Source organism: Vombatus ursinus, unplaced genomic scaffold (genome assembly GCF_900497805.2).
Source record: "Vombatus ursinus unplaced genomic scaffold, bare-nosed wombat genome assembly UNPS02014813.1, whole genome shotgun sequence".
NCBI lineage: Eukaryota > Metazoa > Chordata > Mammalia > Diprotodontia > Vombatidae > Vombatus > Vombatus ursinus.
The window spans coordinates 21,005,963-21,024,860 of NW_020954591.1; the positions used below are offsets into that span (position 1 = coordinate 21,005,963).

At 39.0% G+C, this 18,898-nt stretch overlaps 1 long non-coding RNA gene across 4 annotated transcripts in view; it reads right to left on the bottom strand.

Annotated features, from left to right (window-relative positions):
• Positions 1 to 9,074: 9,074 nt before the first annotated feature.
• Positions 9,075 to 18,898, bottom strand: part of LOC114022790 — a 66,724-nt gene continuing 56,900 nt past the window's right edge. For all 4 annotated transcript variants that reach the window (XR_003566702.1, XR_003566700.1, XR_003566701.1 and 1 more), the window contains 2 exons: positions 17,463 to 17,538; positions 9,075 to 9,237 (listed from right to left, as the gene is read on the bottom strand). This is a non-coding gene — a long non-coding RNA (uncharacterized LOC114022790). The remainder of the gene's footprint in view (positions 9,238 to 17,462; positions 17,539 to 18,898) is intronic.

Genomic DNA, 18,898 nt, shown 5'->3' on the forward strand with positions numbered 1-18,898 from the left:
AACAATTAGACTTGTCCTAAAAAAAAGGAAAAAGGGATCAGATAGGTGGCTCAGTGGATAGAGCATTGGCCCTGCAGTCAAGAAGACCTGAGTTCAAATCTAGCCTCAGACACTTACTAACTATGTGACCCTGGGTAAGTCACTTAACCCTGATTTTAAAATTAAAATTTTTTAAAAAGAAAAGAATTGTCCAAAATAGAAATCCTCAAGAAGTAATTCCACCCCACCCCCCTTGGAGGTTTCTCAGAGCCTCTTGTCCATTGTATTATGGTGGGGATTCCTTTTTCATATAGGTTGGACATACACAAGGCCCTCCCAACTCTGAATTTCTGTGGTTCTAGGCTTCTTCTTCCAAGAAACAATGTTTGGAGAAGGATAGTAAACATCAAAGTACAAGTGTCCCGAAGCCGATGGTATTACTCATCTCCCTCAAGGGAGTTTACTTGGATTCCCAGAGGAGAATAGAACTGTCTCCCCTTTCCAACTCACAGACTCATAGATATGGAGCTAAAAGGGGCCTAAGAGTTTTTCTAGTCCATCTTGCAGATGAGGCAACCAAGGCCCAGTGAGGTGAAGTGACCTACCCACACAGGCAGTAATTGGAAGAGTTGGGATCTGACCCCAGACCCTCTGACTCCAAAATTGAGTGGTCTTTCCATGCTGTCACACTTGGCAATTTGACTATTCGCTCTTCCTGCATGCATGGTCAATACTTTGTGGAAATGTCTTCTACTTATATCAAGGTTGGGCGTCGACACTTACTTTAAAACTTACACCGTTTACCTTTGTTTTCTCTAGCATGTGTGCCCTTTGATTAACAATATTGTCATTCCTCAGAAGGAATATATTAGCTTCTGTTTGATTTGTCAGATTCATGATGAATCATTGAGAAAAGTCGAGAGAGGAAGACAGGAAAGAAACACCCTTCTCCATTTTGTGTATCTTGGTCATGAACAGTGCAGGCTTAAGGGTAACTTGGAAGAAATTATTTTTCCTGGAGATAATTTGTCTAGAGGTTGTAAGCTCTTAGACCATGATTCTCAGGTGGTAGCTTGGAAATCCTATGCTACTTTACTGATCACTTAAGGATCGCTGCTGTTAAGTTTGCTGTATGCATCAGAACAAGAGAGTGACTCCCCCTAGACATTTCCTTTGGATTCTTCAGCCTATCACTCTGTATGCTAAAGGTTAGACGCTGAGTCACCTTCCATGAAGTGGACATTAGCAAAAAAAAAGTTTGTCTTTGGGGTTTTTCCACCTCCTTCATCAGAGCCCTACCCTCTGGTATCCAACTTCTGCCTGGCTCAGGCCCTCATTGGAAGGCAGTGCAGAAGAATGGAAAGAGCACTGGTTCTAGATCAGAGGCTCTGAGTTAAAATCTCATCTTTGGTGCTAAGTACCTGTGTGACCTTGGGCAAGTCACTTAACCTGGCTGAGCCTCAGTTAACCCACCTGCAAAATGAGGGAATTGAGAGGCAGCACGACACCGTGGGTGGAATGTAGGCCTTGGAGTAAGGAAGAGCTGGGTTCGAATGTTGTCTCAGTCCCTAGCTAACTGTATGACCCTGGGCAAGCCACTTAAATGAAGGGGTTGAACTGGATGACCTCTAACATCTCTTCTAGATCTAAATCTATCACTTTGGGATGAGGATGGCTTTTGAGGTGCCAACCAGCCCTGGATCTATGATTCTATAAGCCTAATCTCCATTAAGGTGTTAACTGACAATTAAAGTGTCATCTACAGGGCTTAAGGAGTATTCTGTACCAGTAGTTCTGGGATTTCAAAAGAGAAGTCTTCTATTAGGAAGTATTTTCCTGAAGTTACTCTGACTATACCTCTGGTAATGAGCCCAGGCAGTGCTGCCTCATACCTTAGAGGCTTTTGACCTTCCTCCGGCCAGTTGCCCCTGCTGTAACACCTACATATTCTCTCCTGTTCATTAAGGAAAATTGTGACTCCCTGTCCCCACATCATGACTACATAAATTAAGGACTTGGCACACTTAGGGTACCTCCCTCCTGCAGACTTGACTCTTTTAGAAATCTGAGTGGCTTCTCTTAAATCCAGCACTTAGCACAGTGCCTGGCATATAATAGGTGCTTAATAAATGTTTATTGACAGATTGAAAAAAGCCCCTGGAGAAGAGGAGCCAAAGCAGGCAGAAGCTGGGAACTCCTACATGCTCCAGGAGCCAAGGGGAGGAAGGTGGTGTCCCTGAGGCCCGAATTAGGAAGACCAGTGACAATCCGAGCAACTGCCCCAATCTGCCCCTCCCTCATTCCCCCTCCCAACCTGTTGGCACAGCCCTCATAGACTCCAGGGACTTTCCTTCTGCTGAACTACTGAAAATGCTGTATAAATGGCAGAGAGCTGGAGGCAAAGAGGGGTGAGTGACTGCCCACATGGCTCATTTGTCTCAGTTTCTTTATCTGTAAAACTGGGGTAAGAATGCCCACTGTGTTTACCATCTAGACTTGTGACATTCAAATCAAATGATGACTGTAGCATGCTCTGCAAAATTTAATGATTTTTTTTAAGAAATCATTAGATTTCTAGAATGATTTTTTAGAAATGATTTTTTAAAAATACATTGAAAGGGTGTTAAAAGAGGACTGGGCAGAAGCATATACTGTTGGGAAGTCACTAATTTTCCCCGATCTCTCTTAAAGTTTCCATGGTCCTGGATTTGGTTTTTCTGAATCTTGACTTCAGTTTTTGTTGACTTCTTCATGTTAACTTCCACATCTCTGATTAGCTCACTGTGCCCAATATTATGTTGGCTTGGAGGTTCAAGGAAGTCTATGCCATGTTTGCATTCAGTTTGTCATTCTTGACATCTTTTCCTGATGCATCAATTCTCAAGATCAGGCTGATGATATCTATGCTGACAGCCGCATCTTGGACCTCTGCCATTCCAGCTTCCTCCTCTTCTTCCTGGCCCACCTGTCTACTACCAGGCCACAGCAGCAACACAGCCTTACTCCAGTTTCTAGGCCTCTGGGGCCTGCTATTAACTTTTGAATCCTCACCACCTCTTGGGAATCAAAATGTGCAATATGTAGAAGGTCACCAACTCTAGTCTAATTGTTCAGAGTAAAAACCATAAGTTGCTTTTTTTTTAAAAAATGAGTTTGGAAATGAAGAATCTTTTTTTCTGAAGGTTTAAGGAGTTTAAAAATGATAAGGAGTTAGGGACGCAGAAAAGGACAATCATAGGTCTCGTTTTAATCCTACTATATCAATTCTATCAAAGAAGTTTTTTGTTTTTGTTTTTGTTTTGTTTTTTACTAACTGCACAAGATAGGCACGGTCACACCGTGATGTTTAAATGGTAATGCTTCCTTAGAAGTAGAAGACACACCATTTTTTCTTTATGTTTTTAGTATACTACTGAATTAGTAAGACCTCAAATATCATCAATTAATTTAATTTTGGTATAATTTGTAATTGGTTATCTAGAATTTGCATGTGTAAAGTGATCTTTACATAAGCAGTATAATTTGGGCTTAGGCTGTGAGAAATTTCACAGGTTGTGGTTTTGTTTATCTATTCTGAAATTTTATTGGCCACCTTGAAGGGACAATGTTCCCACTACCTTGGCTGGGGTTGGGAGTGTAGGGGATATGGCAGGGGCGGGGGGGGGGGGGGGCGTGGCGGAGATAGGGCCAGGAGGGTCACTACAGAGAGGGGAGAAATAAATGAGGCTTAAAACAAGACATGATAAAGGCCCATGTAAAACTAGAAGTAGAAATTTCCATACCAAGGGCAAGATCACAAACTTTGTGTGAGGCACATAATTTAAGGACATGGTTTCGGGAATGGGAGACCCTAAAATAGTAGCCTAAGGCTGCTATTGGAGAGCTTGCTATGAAGGATAGGAGGTAGCAGGGCACTAGACAAGCTCACTTCAGCTTGACATCTGGTGTTTTCCTATTTTAGCTCATTATTTTTTGCCAACTAGGTGCCAAGTCTATTGTTTTTGTATTGTTGAAGGACTGTCGGTACTTTTAGTACCCTTAAAATTTGCCACCCTGGAGCAAAGTCCCAAATGTACTAACTTAGTTCTGGTTCTACTGAAATGGACCTATGAAGAGAAATATATTATAAATCAAAAGTACTTTAAAAAATTTCCCATTTAGATGGTTCTAGCTCACCCCCAGCATATTCCTTCCATATTCCCTTGCCCTTCACAATTTTTCAATCTTTATCATAAACAGCAAACCCTCTCCTTTCCCACCATAGCCAAAATAAGACAAAGAAAAAGAAAAAAGAAAAAGACCCCGATGTCCAAAATAAATCAAATGACTGACTTTTGTCACAATACTTTTCTCTTAGTCAGCTACCAAACTGGTCATCATAGACAGTCTATTTCTTTTATAATCACTTCTCATTTCTTAGAGTCAAGAAGTTTTCTTTCCCCTTTGTCTCCCCTCTGTTGACCATCTCCAATTTCTCCTCTACATATCTAGTTTGTAGGTAGATGTTTACATGTTGACTCCCTCATTAGACTGTAAGCCTCTTGAGAGTGGAGACTGCCTTTACCTCTCTTTGAATCCGAAGCACTTAGCACAGTGCCTGGAACATAGTAGGCACCTAATAAATGCTTATTGACTGAATGACTAACTGACATGTTGGAGCAACAATGAAGGTATTTGGCAGAACCTGAAATGGTGTTATTGGTTTCCTGTCAGGGCTGTGTTTGAAGCAGAAATTTAATGACTCAACCTTATGAATATCCAGCAACTATGAAGTAAATCAGATAAATTAGAGGGAGATATTGCTTCACTCATTAAAGATTCAGATCTCAAAGTGATCAACAGGCAGTACCATTTTTACCCTGGGAGAAACTAAGAATAAAATAAACCCCAGAGATGCTCTTTCAAGTTCATGAACTCAAATTTTTCAGGCTTGTGTACCATTTTGAGAGGCAGCTTGGAATAATGGATAGAGTAAGATTGTCTCTGAGGGAGATGATGGACCGAGTTCAAGTCTAGCCTTTGACACATACTGGCTGCATGACCCTGAGCATATCGCTTAAAGTATCTCAGGCAACTCTAGTCTTAATTACATAGCAAGTTCTGGCCTGCGTTGGTTGAGAGAGTTACCTTAGCTGGGAGCTTCCAAAATCAAAGCAATAACAGATCAGGACCCCCTCCACCAAAGGACAATACTAGTGGAGAAGAGACTATCCATTCATTATCCTACCCAGTCTATTTTGTCACCAATACCATCACCCCCATAACAAAAACAACAAAAAAAGAAACAAGCCCTCACCAGGATGAGGGGGAAGATAGGTTTTGATCAGTAACCAATTTGATGATCAGGTTTTAATTAAATGACATGCTTCAGGTGACCCTGAGATCTCAAAGGCTCTGCCAATGGAACAAGATGTGGCAAGTCATGCCAAACAGGAAAATCTTTAATACCAATCTAGTTCAGACTATGTGTCTCTTGTCCTATATAAGCTAAATAATGAGTATAATAATAAAATGCTCACTCCAAAGTTACTTAGTCATCATGTGATTGGCCAACATAATGGACTTTTCCAAGTTGTTATCCTTCTTGACCCCTCTGAAGCACCTGAACCTTGACATTAAAAGAATTATGTAGAAGGCAGACATTATCAAGTGCTACAGAGAGGTCAAGAAGAATGAACAAAAAGAAAGGGCCATTTTATTGGACAATGAAAAGATCACTGGGGACTATGGAGAAAGTTAATATTATTTTACTGTTTGACCCTTTATCAAATGTTTGAAAGTTCACTGTACTTGACAATTAAGAGTATTCCTACTTCTCAGGGCAGAGCCAAAATGGTGGAGTAGAGGAAGCACTCAGCTGAGCTTTCCCAATATTCCCCTCCAAATAACTTTAAAATAATGCCTCAAAATGAATTCTGGAGTGGCAGAACTGACAAAAGGTCAGAGTGATACATTCTTTCAGCCCAAGAAAACTTAGGAGGCTGGAAAGAGAGATCTGTGATATGGGAGGGGAGGCTGGCCCAGAGCTCACGTGGATGAAACATCAATGAGAGGAATAGATGGTGATGACAAATGCAGCAACAGTTTTAAATGGGAGCTCTCAAGCCAGAGAGGGTAAAGGGGATCTGGCAACTGGTCAGAAAGAGATTACACAGGATGCCTGTGCTAGCATTGGACACAAGATCAGACACTGTTTGGTGACTCCATTGCTCATACCATATTCTGGGTAGTTCAAGGGTAGAGAGGAGTACTTTTGGTCAAGAGAGAGTGGGAGCTCTGACAAACAGTATCGCTTTTGGTCACAAGGGATCAGGGACCCTGAAAAACAGTATCTCTTCTAGTCCCAAAGGAGTAGGAACTGGTTTTAAATAAATAATAATAAATAATTCTAGGAACTGGTTTTATGAAAAAAAAAACAATAAAATAGATAAACCATTAGTTAATTTGACTTTAAAAAAGAAGGAAGAAAACCAAATTATCAAAATCAAAAATTTAAAGGGTGAATTCACCACCAATAAAGATAAAATTAAAGTAATCATTAGTAGTTATTTTGCCCAACTATATGCCAGTAATTAACAGGGATTGGCATTTAGGGTACCTCACATTGATTCAGCTGAGTGAATCTCCCTTGCCTGGGTTGACCATTGTGGTCAACAATCAAGCATCAGAGATCACATGGAGCTTCTTACGGTTCTTCTGTACTCAGGTGACCAGGAAGTGATGACAAAAGCCTGAGTCTTCAGTCTACTGAGCCAACTAAGTCTAGAGGATGGTCTTGATATCTTTTAAGAAAAAATATTAGCCCAACTTTCATGAGGGTAGGGGTCAAGATACAGTTTCTACCACTGTGGGAGTTAAAGAAACTTTGGTAGAAAAAAAAGTAATTGTGTTTTTCTAGAATTCATATAGAGTTAAGAGAATACTAGGTACAGTTAAACCTATATGTTAGACATAACAGCTCCCACCTTTTTCTTAGGCTCCAGTACAATATCCAACTGTCTGTTGAATATCCCCAGATAGATTTCCACTAGTATCTTAAACTCATTACATCCGGAATGTCATCTTCCTCCCTAAAAATCTCCCTGTCCTAACTTTCCTAGATCACGCTACTACCATCCTAACTGGCAACCAGGCTCAAAACTTCAATCATCTTTGATTCTTCCTCATTCTCTCAAGCTGATTTCTCTACCTTTTTGCATACTAGGAACAAGGTTTGACTGTGGTAGTTTCTATACTATACCTATCTTGTCTGCACATAGTTATTTGCATGTTATCTCCCCCATTAGAATATGTGCTCCTTGAGGGAAGACATCATGTTTTTGCCTCGGGTATTTTTGTTGTTCAGTTATGTCCAACTCTTGGTGACATGATTTGGAGTTTTCTTGGCAAAGATACTGGAATAGTTTGCCATTTCCTTCTCCAGCTCATTTTACAGATGAGGAAACTGAGGCAAACAGGATTAAATGACTTGCACAGGGTCACACAGCTAGTAAGTAGCTGAGGCCAAATTTGAACTCAGGTCTTCTTGACTTCAAACATGGCACTCAATCCACTGTGCCACCTAGCTGTCTATTTCTTGGTATACCAAGCTGTCCTGGCACATAGGAAGATCCTGATAAATGCTTGATAACTGACTTACCAATGATAAAAATAAATAGTGACAAGATTGGTCCATTTTACATTTGTCCACTGTCTATAAGCAAGTTTTTTTCTAGGAATATTTTTGCTGTGACATGGTTTGTTTGAGTTTTATGTAAAGCTTTATTTTTATTTGTTTTCACTTTCAATAAAGAATTTAATTTGCTTAATGGTTGGTGATATCAGAGATCTCTACACAATGTTTTGCACAATAGAGCTAGATGCCTAATCTAAGCATTGTAGTGTCTATTGGCCACACAAGTAAACACCAAGCACATAGCTCTTATAACTCACGGGGCAAAAAATAAAAGGGAAGTACCATGGTGATATAATTGATAGGGCATAATCAAATGTCACATGCAGATTTACAAGGCAACATTAAGTTCATTAATAAAATAGTTCCTAATCAAGTAAATGACAAATATTAGAGCTCTGTGCAATAATGAATATGGTGAACCTTGGTTCTTAAATGTCGCAAGTATTGCTGCTTCAATGCTCACAAGATCATAGGATTACATATCTTAAGCTGAAAAAAGGCCTTAAAGGCCATGTAGGTTTTTTTGCAGATGGAGTTTGTTTTTTGTTTTTACAGATTTTTGAATTAAATTTTATTTTATTTTCAAATATGAATTCTCTTCATCCCTCCTCCACCTGCCCCAGTTGAGAAAGCAAAAGAACCAAACCCTTGCCACAAACATGTATAGTCAAACAAAAAAAAATCCTACATTGGCCATATCCAGTGGGAAAAATATGTTTCAATCTATGCTCTAAGTGCATTACTTCTCTATAGGGATGTGGGTAGTATGTTTCATCTTGAGTCCTCTAGAATTGTGGCTGATCATTGTGTTGATCAGAGTTTCTAAGTCAAGAAAGAGTATTTTTAACTGGAATCTAAAACCCAGTCTTGAAAAACCAAATTACTGGGTTCAATTCTCCCATTTAATCAATAAATCAACAATGTTTTGCTGAATATCTGCTATGTGCAAGACACTGCTCTTCGTGTTGAGGGAGATTTAAAAAATATAGTTTCTACCTTCAGGGGCTTTACAATCAAGTTGGTGAGACAAAATAGATAAGCATGAGACTATAGATGACAATACAACAGCATTAACTATATCCTTTGTAACTAAGAGGGCATAAGAGCACCACTGTCCCTCTTCTCATGTTTGCCTCCAAGGATGCTCTAGTTGGCATCTTCTGAGAAAAGTGGATTAATTTTTTAAATGGGGGAAGAAGAGGGAAGAAAAAAAATTTACATGATAACTTTATCGTATATTTAAAAGAAATAGCAAGTTATACACAATAGATTTGCAGTTTCATATGCAATTGTCTTTTTATTATACTGTTATAGAAATACTTGTTTTATTCCATAAATTAAGAATTAAACTAAATTTAAAAATTATTTTATTTTATTAAAATTTATTTAAAAAATTTTTTTTAAATTTATTTTAAGTTTACATAGCAGGCTATCTTTTATCTTTAGTAGTTTCCAGTTGTGCTCTTAGAAGGAATGGAACAGCACATTTGTCTGCAAGTGATCTTGCAGCTCCATCCAATCCCATGCCTTCTTTCTGCTGGGTCATGATTTCTCTGAGGTTCAAGTAGTTTAAGGGAACATGGCTGGAAATGAATTAAAGAATAACTGAATATCAGGATAAAATGCTACCTGGAACCTTCTCCCTCTGCACACATGGACCCCATACCTGGAAAAGAATCTTTGGTAAAATATACACCTGCTTGAAGACCTCTGGAAAAGGCAGACCTACTACTTCCAGAGGCCTCTCATTCCCCTTGTGAATACCTTTAATTGTTAGGAAGCTTTTTTTTTTCCTTATGTCAATCCTAAATTTGTCTCTTTGTAATTTTCTCTATGTAGCCATAGCTTCCCCATCTTCTACTTGATTTTTTTAACCTAAATATAAGACTCTACATTTAACCTAAATATAAGACTCTACTAAACTTCGCCTTATTAGATTTTATCCATCATTCTAGCCTTCTGAGATATTTTTGTATCCTTCCAATGTATTATGGATCCACCCCATGCTTGTGTCATTTGAAAACATGAGAAACATGCCACCAATGCCTTTCTTGGAGTTACTGATAAAAATGTTAAACACCACAGGGCCAAGGATATATCAGATACCTGGAAACCTCCACTAGTGAGTTTCCTTGACATTGATATTAAATAGATTAATAATTACTCTTAGGTCTTAGCTGTTCATGCAGTTCTGAATCCACCTTACTGTACAATCATCCAGTCCATATTTCTACACCTTGTCCACAAAGATAGTGTGAGAGATTTCATTGCAATCTAAGCAAGCTGTATCTCTAAAGCATCCTCCTGTTCTGCCAGTCTAGTTCCCTGTCAACAAAGGAATGAGGTTAATCTAGTAAGACCTATTCTTGAGAAAGCCGTGCTGGTTCTTTTGATCAACACTTCATCTATTTGTTCACTGAACATCCCTTTAATATGTTGTTCTAGAATGTTGCCAGGAATCATAGTTAAGCTCACTAGTTCATATAGCTTACATATTCTATTCTCTTCCTATTTTTGAGAATCAGAACATTTATGACTTAAGGAGTGGCTGAACAAATTGTGATATATGATTGTAATGGAACACTATTGTGCTATAAGCAAGGACAAGGGGTAAAAATTCAGAAAAAAGTTGGGAAGATACATTAATTGATGTAAAGTAAAGTGAGCAGAACCAGGAGAACATTGTACACAGTAACAGCAATATTGTATGATGATCAGCTGTGAAAGACTTAGCTACTCTGATAAAATAATCCATGACAATTCTTAAGGGTTCATGATGAAAAATTCTGTACACCTCCAGAGAAAGAATTGATGACCTCTGAGTGCAGACTAAGACATATTTTTTTTTACTTTATTTTTCCTGGGTTTTTTTTGGGGGGGGGTTGCAACATGGCTAATATGGAAATATATTTTGTATGACTTCACGTGTCTCATGGGTATCATATTGTTTGTCTTCTTTATGGATGGGGGAGGGATACAGGGAAGGAGAGAATTTAGAACTCAAAATTTTAAAATGAATGTTAAAAAAAAAAAAAACAACCACCACCACAACAGAAATCAGAACATTTGATTTTCTCAGGTCCTGCAGCACCTCTCTTATTTTGTATGATCTTTCAAAGTGACTTAACAATCACATCTGCCATTTCTTTAAGGACCCTGAGAGGCAGTCCAGACCTAGAAACTCTCTGGGAGAAACTAAATACTCTCTTCCAATCCAATAAACATTTCTTAAGCACCTACTATGTGCCAAGCACCCTGCTAAGGATTGGGAATCCAATTAATAAAAAGAAAGACAGTCCCTGCCCTCAAGTAGCTTACAATCTAATAGGGGAGACAACTTACAAAGAGGAGGAAGAAAGGTAGAGGAGGGAGGAGGAAGACGAAGAAGTACCTTGCACAGGGGCATCTTGTTGCATGGAGTTGAAAAAAATAGGCAGGGCAGCAGCAAGAAAATGGAGCGAGCCCAAAAGAGAGTTTCTGCCCTCCATAAAGGAAAGCATTGGAAGGAGCCTGGTACTCTACTCTTGTTTTACCCTTTAGTTGCATCTTTTCTTCATTATATGTTTTTATCCATATCCATCCTAAGCAGGTAGGCAGGCAAAAAGTATTTCTTAAGCCCTTCCAGGCATCATGTTAAGTGCTGAGATACAAATACAGTAGTTTTATGCCTTTTTTGATCCTCTTCCTTCCCCTATTATAGTGTTTCAAAAGTCATACTGTAGTTCTTTTCTTTTTTATTATTTTATTTTCTCACACTTACATGTAAAAACAATTTTTAACATTAAATTTTGAGCTTCAAATTCTCTCCCTTTCTCTCTCCCCCCACCATTGACAAGGCAAGCAATTCGATATAGGTTATACATGTGTAGTCATGCAAAATATATCCATCTTACAATGTTGCTGTTAGTTTGTACACAGTATATTTCACTGTGCATCAGCCCATGCAAGTCCAGGTTTTTCTGAGAGCACCCTGCTCATTTCTTATAGTACAATAGTATTCCATCATAATCACATACCACAACTTGTTCAGCCATTCCCCAACTGATGGGCATCCCCTCAATTTCTAATTCTTTGCCCCCAGAAAAGAGCTACTATAAATATTTTTGTACATATACGTCCTTTTCCTTTTTCCTTTTTCCTTTTCATCTCTTTTGGGAGACAGACCTAGTAGTAGTATTGCTGGGTCAAAGGGTATGCATGGTTTTATACCCCTTTAGACATAGTTTCAAATTGCTCTACAGAATCAGTTCATAACTCCACCAACAGTGCATTAATGTCTTATTTTTCTCACATCCCCTCCAACATTTGTCATCTACCTTTTCTGTCCTATTAGTCAATCTAATAGGTATGAGGTGGAACCTCAGAATTTTTTAAATTTGCATTTCTCCAATCAATAGCAAATTATTTTTTCATATGGCTATAGATAGTTTTAATTACTTCATCTGAAAACTTATCATATCTTTTGATCATTTATCAATTAGAGAATGGCTCTTATTTTTATAATTTGACTCAGTTCTCTATATGTTTGAGAAATGAGGCCTTTATCAGAGGATTTTGCTTCAAAATTTTTTTCCTAGTTACTATCACTAACTATATTTCCCTCCATCCTATTCCTCCCCCATTTATTCTATTCTCTCTCCCTTTTTACCCTGTCCCTCCTCAAAAGTGTTTTGCTTCTGACTACCTCCTCCACCAACCAGGCTCCCCTTCTATTATACACACCCCTTCTCTTATCCCCTTCCCCTCCTACTTTCCTGTAGGGTAATATAGATTTCTATAATTAATTGAGTGTGTATCTTATTCTCTCTTTGAGCCAATTCTCATGAGAGTAAAGTTCGTTTGTTCCTCCTCAGCTCCCTCCTCTTCCCCCCCACTGTAAAATCTTTTTCTTGCCTTGTTTATGTAAGATAATTTACCTCTCCCTTTCTCTTTCTCCCAGTACATTCCTCTCTCATCCATTAATTTTATTTCTTAGACACCATCCCTTCATATTCAACTCACACCTGTGCCCTCTGTCTATATATACTCTTTCTAACTGCTCTAATAATGAGAAAGGTCTTATGAGTTACAGATATCATCTTCCCATGTAGGAATGTAAACAGTTTAACCTTATTAAGTCCCTTATGATTTCCTTACCTGTTTACCTTTTTATGATTCTCTTGAGTCTTGTATTTGAAAGTCAAATTTTCTATTCAGTTCTAGTCTTTTCTTTTTTTAAAATTTATTTATTTTTAGTTTTCAACATTCACTTTCACAAGATTTTGAGTTCCAAATTTTCTCCCTATCTCATCCCTCCCCCTACCCTAAGATGACATGCATTCTGTATACCTCTTCCCCTACTCTGCCCTCCCTTCTATCTCTCCCCCCCTTCTCTTATCCCCTTCTCCTTCTATTTTCCTGTAGAGCAGGAAAGATTTCCATGCCCCATTTCCTATATTTCTTATTTCCCAGTTTCATGTGAAAACAATTTTTTAATGTGTTTTTAAAACTTTAGGTTCCAAATTTTCTCCCTTCCTCCCTCCCCACCCACCATCATTGAAAAGGAGGGCAACTTGATACAGGTTATACATGTGTAGTCATGCAAAACACTTCCATATTAGTCATGTTGTAAAAAACTAAGCATATTTCCCTTCATCCTATCCTGCCCACCCCATTTATTCTATTCTCTCTTTTGATCCTGTCGCTCCTCAGAAGTGTTTGCTTCTGATTATCTCCTCCCCCAATCTGCCCTCCCCTCTATCATCCCCCTGCTCTCTTGTCCCCTTCCCCCCCCCCATTTTCCTGTAGGGTAGGATAGATTTCCATACACAATTGAATGTGTATGTTATTCCCCCTCCTTAAGCCAAATCCAATGAGAATAAAATTCACTCATTTCCTCTCACCTTCCCCCATTTCCCTTCCACTGTAAAAACCTTTTCTCAACTGTTTTATGTGAGATAATTTACCCCATTCTACCTCTCCCTTTCTCCTCCCAGTATAATCCTCTCTCACCCCTTAATATTATTCTCCAGATATCACCCCTTCATCTTCAACTCACCCTGTGCCCTCTATCTATCTATGTATCTATATACATACATATACTTTTTTTTCCCCTCCAACTACCCTAATACTGACAAGGGTCTCATGAGTTACGAATATCATCTTTCCATTCAGGAATGTAAACAGTTCAACCTTAATAAGTCTCTTATGATTTCTCTTTCCTGTTTACATCTTCATGTTTCACTTGAGTCTTGTATTTGAAAGTCAAATTTTCTATTCAGCTCTAGTCTTTTCATCAAGAATGCTTGAAAGCCCTCTATCTCATTGAATGTCCATTTTTTCCTCTGCAGGATTATACTCAGTTTTGCTGGGTAGGTGATTCTAGGTTGTAATCCTAGCTCCCTTGTCCTCTGGAATATCATATTCCAAGCTCTCTGAGTCTTTAATGTAGAAGCTGCTAAATCTTGTGTTATCCTGACTGTGGCTCCACAGTACTTAAATTCTTTCTGGCTTGCAACATTTTCTCCTTGACTTGGGAACTCTGGAATTTGACTATAATATTCCTGGCAGTTTTCATTTTAGGATCTCTCTCAGGAGGTGAGCAGTGGATTTTTTCAATTTCTATCTTATCTTTTGAATATCTAGAATATCCTAGAATTCTAGATACTCTAGGTTTCTAGAATATCAAAGCTGCTTTCCTTGATAATTTTTTGAAAGATGATGTCTAGGCTCTTTTTTTGATCATGATTTTCAGATAGTCCAATAATTTTAAAATTATCTCTCCTGAATCTATTTTACAGGTAAGTTGTTTTTCCAACGAGATATGTCACATTGTCTTCTACTTTTTCATTCTTTTGGTTTTGTTTTATTGTTTCTTGATTTCTCATAAAGTCATTAGTTTCCATTTGCTCCATTCTAATTTTTAAGGAATTATTTTCTTCAGTGAGCCTTTGGACCTCCTTTTTCACTTGCCCAATTCTGGTTTTTAAGGCATTCTTCTCCTCATTGACTTTTTGGACCTCTTTTACCATTTGGCCTAGTCTGTTTTTTTAAGGTGTTATTTTCTTAAGTATTTTTTTGGGTCTCCTTTAGCAATCTGTTGATTCAGTTTTCATTATTTTCTTGCATCACTCTCATTTCTCTTCCCAATTTTTCCTCTACCTATCTTACTTGATTTTTGAAATCTTTTTGCATGACCTGAGACCAATTCCTATTTTTCTTGAAGGCTTTGAATATCTTCTGAGTGTGTGTTTTGGTCTTCCTTGTGACCATAGTAACTTTCTATAGTCAGAGGTTTTTTTTTTTCTGTTGTTTGTTTATTTTCCCAGTCTAGTACTTGACTTATAACTCTTTGTTAAAGTAGGGCTCTGCTTCCAGGGTGGAGGGCACACTGTCCCTAGCTTCAGGGGTTTGTACAACTGTTTTCAGAGATACTTCTAGGGATCTCTGAGTTTTCAGTTCTTCCAAAGTAGTATGTTCTAAGGAGAGGTATTTACTTCTTTCCTGTCCTGTGCTCTGGTCTATGAGTGACTCCAAGCACTCTTCTCTGCCCTGGAATTATGAGGAGGGTCACCCCTCCACTGTGGCCATGAGCTCTGTTCTCCTCTCCCTGAGACTGCCACCCAGGACTGCAACCTGGACCCCAGTATGAGCAAAGCAACAGAGTGTTGCCTCAGTGCTAGCAAAAAAATGTCTCCATAATCTCTTTCTGACCAGTCATTTGACCCCCTTAACATCTGTGGGCTGAGAGTTCCTGAAGCAGCCACTGCTGCTGCTGATTCAGTCACCCCAAGGCCTGCTCAGGGTTTTCTGGGGCTGGGGCTGGGTTGGCCTGGCCTGTGCTGGACTGTGCTCCTCTCCCGCCCAGGTGTGACTGACCTTTCCTGCCAACCTTCTAAGTTGTCTTTGGCTAGAAATTTGCTTCACTCTATCTTTTTATGAGTTCTGCTGCTCTAGAATTTGTTTAGAGTCATTTTTAAAGGTATTTGGAGGGTTTGGGGGGAGAGCTCAGATGAGTCCCTGCCTTTTCTCTGCCATCTTTACTCTGCTGTCTTGACTCCACCTCAAAGCCACTACCTTTTGAGGCAAGCTAGTCTTTTCACGCTACTTTAATTGATAGGAAATTTTTCCTCACAGGGAGGTGAAATTTGCCTCTCTTCAACTTCTGCAAATTCTATCTCAATTACTTCCAGTAGGTCCTCTGTACACACATATCTTCCTGAAGAATGTCTCAAACCCAACAAAGGAAGTTCCTTATGCAGGCATATAGCATCACATTCATCATTCTCTCAGCCAATCAGGCTCAATCACATCTCTTTCTGCATTTTGCAGCCTATAGTACGGGGCTGTCCCTCTGCAAAACTGCCCCAGACTTGGACAGAAGTTCTATGTTTTTAAAATGTCTACCTCAAATATATACTTTTCAATAAGACTATAAATTAAAGACAGGAAGGAACACAGTGCATTGAAAAGAGAATTGTACTTGGAACTTGACTTCAAATTCTAACTCTGTTCTCTATTACCTGTGTGACCTAGGGTAAGTGACTTAACTTCTCTAGTCCTCAGTTTCCTGGTCTGTAAAATGAGGGAGTTGAACTAAATGACCTCTGAATTTCCTTCTAGCTCTATATCCATGATCCTAAAATCTTATGTGTTGTAAATCTTCGTCAGTAGAGGTAGTTTCCTTGCCATGAATTCCATACAAGTAATGAAAACACAAGTCTTGGGGGAAGAAACCAAATTTACTTCTTAAGAAATCAAATAATTTATGCTTTAAAAAGTATTAGGGTCTATGCCCAAAGGGCTGTAAAAATGTGCATACCCTTTGATCCAGCAATACCACTTCTAGGTCTGTGTCCCAAAGAGATCATAAAAAAGGGAAAAGGACCCACATGTACAAACATATTTATAGCAGCTCTTCTTGTGGTGGCAAAGAATTGGAAATTGAGGGGATGCCCATCAGTTGGGGGATGGCTGAACAAGTTGTGGTATATCAATGTAATAGAATACTATTGTTCCACAAAAAATGATGAGCAGGTGGATTTCAGAAAAACCTGGAAAGACTTACATGAACTAATGCTGAATGAAGTGACCAGAACCAGGAGAACGTTGTACACAGTAATAGCAACATTGTACGATGACCACCTTTGATAGACTTAGCTCTTCTCAGCAATGCAATGATCTAAGACAATTCCAAAAATCCTGTTGAAAATGTTGAAAACGCTATCCATATCCAGAGAAAGAATTATGGAGCCTGAATGCATATCGAAGCCTACTATTTTCTCTTTCTTGTTTGTTTGTTTTTTCTTTCTATGGTTTTTCCCTTTTGTTCAGATTGTTCTTTCACAACATGATTAATGTGGGAATATGCTTGGATAGCCTATATCAGATTGCATGCCATCTTGCGGAGGGGATGGGAGAGAGGGGAAAAATTTAGAACTCAAAATTTTATAAAAGTGAATGTTGAAAACTAAAAATAAATAAACCAATTAATCTTTTAAAAAAAGTATCAGGGGCTTTTCAAAGGAAACCTGCTTCATAAAACATTAATTGGCCCCAAATTCAGGCATGACCTTTCTGGTGCAGTATATTGCTGTTACTGTCATAAGGCATCTGTCTTATCTGTAATCATCCTGAATAAACAGTATCTATAATTCCCTAACTTTAGGGAACTTCACCTTCCTGGGTGTCAGACTAGGGGTGAATACTTAACTATGGATCTCACAAGATCCTGGGATAGGACCAGAGGACTACAATAAGGGCTCTGTGTCTCCCTTGTGAACACTCCATTGTTTGGCCGTTCCTGTTCCATCATTCATATTATACGTACCATACAATGGGCTGGATTCTCCTGCTCTACTTCTGCTCCTCTGTGCTCTGCGCTCCCATTGAAGTCACATTTATGTCTAAATCAATGGGGAGAAATGCAAAGGGAAGATCAAGCTCAGGATGAATGTAGTTAAAGATGATGTCACCACAATATTTCTTAAAAGGGTAGAATCATAGACAATTTCACACAATCAAACATTTTCATGGACTTTAATAAGAATTTCATTAGTGTTCAGCTTCTGGTCCTTAGAATTTCTCCACTTCTCCCAAAACACTGAGCACTCCTAAAAATAAGATTCTATTCATGAGATATCTGGGATGATTTGAGAACCAAATTTATGAAAGGTAAGAAATAAACTATATTGAAGTTACTTTCCATTATCTTGATTCAATTACTTAGTGTAATGACATGACTGGACAATAAGAATCAAGTCTTTGGAGCATTTAAGATCTGCTTTGCCTGGTATTATCCACATGTAGGTTGGGTGAATCTTCTGGAAATGCATGGTCACAATAATAGAAGGGCCTTGCCCCAGGTTCAGAGCATGGGTAGATGTCCTGTGACTCTTTCCTGTCGGCTTACTAAGTGATAATGAAGTTTTTTAATTGGCTAATATGTCAGAACTAAGTATGTACACAAAAGACTCAGTCAAAATTGATTCTCTCCCTGTTGGCTTTTGAGTAAGAAAGAACTGCTACAGCTCTGTCGGCCAATCACTATATTGTCTTCCAGTCTTTAAAAACTCACCTGGTCTGCTCTGTCTCTAACACTTATTTACCCCAAATCAAGAAATAATGCACACAACAGGAACAGAAGAAACTCCAGCATCATGTATTCAGAGCCACATAGTGGCCATACATGAAGTTAGGGGCAGAAATAAGGCACTGGGCAACACAGCTCTTTCTACTTTTCTTCCTACTTAGGGACCTCAGTTGCTTTAAAGCTGCCAGGGAAAGAGGGAGGGGAGGGAAGGAGAGAGAGATGGGGAGACAGAGAGAGAAGTAAGGAGGAAAGGAGAGCGAAAGAGGAGAGGAGAGAGATGGAAGAGGGGGGAGAAAGAGGATAGAGGAGAAAGAGAAGAAGAGAGACAGGGAGGAAGAGAGAAAGAGGAGAGAGAAAGAGGGGAGAGAGAGAGAGAGAGAGAGAGAGAGAGAGAGAGTCATCAGATAGATACTTGTAAGTGCTCTGAAGTGAAAAGTTGGTTCCACCCTTATATAAGCCAGGAAGTAGATTTATCAAACCTTCATGTGTCTATACAAAAGGCATCGAACATGGCACGTGCTCCAGAAGACTGTGAGCTCATTAGCCAGCCTTCCCACCCCCACTCTCATTATATTAAAGTTCAAATGCTTTACTTTCTTAGTATTCCTGGTAGCAGCAATGTGGGACTTGGGAAAGGGACCTCAAGTCAGGCGAGATCTGGGTTGGAATCCTGC